The sequence below is a fragment of the Octodon degus genome, unplaced genomic scaffold (assembly GCF_000260255.1).
Source record: "Octodon degus isolate 3935 unplaced genomic scaffold, OctDeg1.0 scaffold00255, whole genome shotgun sequence".
NCBI lineage: Eukaryota > Metazoa > Chordata > Mammalia > Rodentia > Octodontidae > Octodon > Octodon degus.
In genome coordinates, this window is record NW_004524831.1 from 1,918,583 (window position 1) to 1,920,451 (window position 1,869).

Sequence of the window (1,869 nt, forward strand, 5' to 3'; positions counted from 1 at the left end):
GAGAGAGAGAGAGAGAGAGAGAGAGAGAGAGAGAGAGAGAATGGTTTATCCATGTTTTATAAATTTCACAATTTTTGAAGTAGAAAAGTAGAGGCCCAAGTCCTTCTCCGCCACTTGTATAGAAAGAGCACATTAAGGCCCCTGGGCACTGCCCTGAGTTCCGTCTGGCCATTCCTCTTCATCCTCCCTGAGCGCAGAGCTTCATGAGGTGCTGGGGCTGAGCCTGGGGACCAGGTTTCCTGAGGTGGCCTAGAGCAGGACAGACCTGTGTGTGCTCAGCCCCTGTGAAGAATGCTGTGGAACTTAATGTCTTAATCTGCAGCATTTATTTCTGCATGAGACTGTTCCTCATCATTAACATTAACTTTTATTTTTTTATGTGTTTAGTACAGGGTCTCCAGAGTCTCACTACACAGATAGGACTCGTAGTGATCCGCCTGTTTTCAGCCTGCAAGCGCTGGGATTATAGACGCACGCCACCATGCCCCATCTCAGTCGTACCCTGAGGGCCGGCATGGTATGCTCGGGACCACCCCCCTCCACCCCTGTCCCTGTATCTGCCTAAGTAGGTGCTGTAATCTTCTGAGCTATCTGGCGGCCTTCGTCACTGACATTAAGTTAGCAGCAGATCCACTTTAGGTGATGAGGATACGATACTGAAAAGAAAACTAACTTCGCAAAATGCACACCTTACTTTGAGATGGGTACACCTCATGTTTACTCATCAAGTGAAATAAAAAAGTCAGGACTTAAAAATTTGCAAATGCAATTAAGTGTAGCAGAGAATGTTTACTGGAACTTGGAGACTTTACAGCTTCTCATGCATTGCAAGGTCTGCTCAGGTCCTGTGATGTTAGTACTTAGAAGGGAAACCCCAGAGGCCAACAGGAAACCCTCACTCCACTCCTTCCTTCTCTGCACCTGCTCTGGGGCCAAGCCTGGTTCTCCGTGGACATCAGCGGCCTCTGCTGGCCGTGATCGCTCCTGCAGGCAGATTTGTGCGTGGCCCCACACTGATGTCCCCTGACCCTGTCACTTGGTCACGTAATTCACGGCCGGGTCCTCAGGTTCCAGGCTGCTCATTTGTACACACAGCGTGTTCTGAGCTTTGTCTCTGGAGAGTATGGCTCGAACCACCACGAACTGTGCGGTGCAACCGCTGCTGCATGAGATTCGCTCCAGCTTCTTACGGTGATGGCTCTGCAGGCCAGAGCTCCTGCAACAAAGGGTACGACGTAGATGCGTGCTCCGCGCACTCCGCAGGCAGTCACTGTGGCCCACGCCGTCCTTGGACACACAGGAGCCACACGCGGGGTGACTGCAATGTATTTGTACCTGACGCTTGAGGAAACCCTGAGCAATGAGACTTGAGGTCACATGTCTTCCATGTATGACCCCGTCGAACTCTCAAGGCCCCACACCCTACGCTTATGCAGACAAACACACTTTGGGTCGTGTTTCCATTTTCCTGGTGAGCAGCACCTGGCTTCTCCCAGCCTCTGCTCCTCTCCTTATCACGGGGTCCCTTCACATCACCTCAGGGTTCACTCTCCTAAGCCTTGTGTCATTGACAAGTTGGCCAGGCTTGGAAATGTCAAATGATCAATTTCCTTTCCTTAGAGTTGACTTTCCAGGCTATCCTGTTCCTGTTTTTGATCCTTGATTGTTAGAAAAGAACTATAGTGTGCCATTTGTACTGACTATTTCTTGTCTATTGTTATATTATATTTATACATCTGTGCATGGTTTCAACACCCTTGCATTTACTAAAATTACAATACATGTTGCAGTTTAGCTTTGGCTTTTGGACTATTTGCTTTCCTCAAAAATGTATTGTGTGGTGGAGCTTTTGACTTATCTTTTATTATT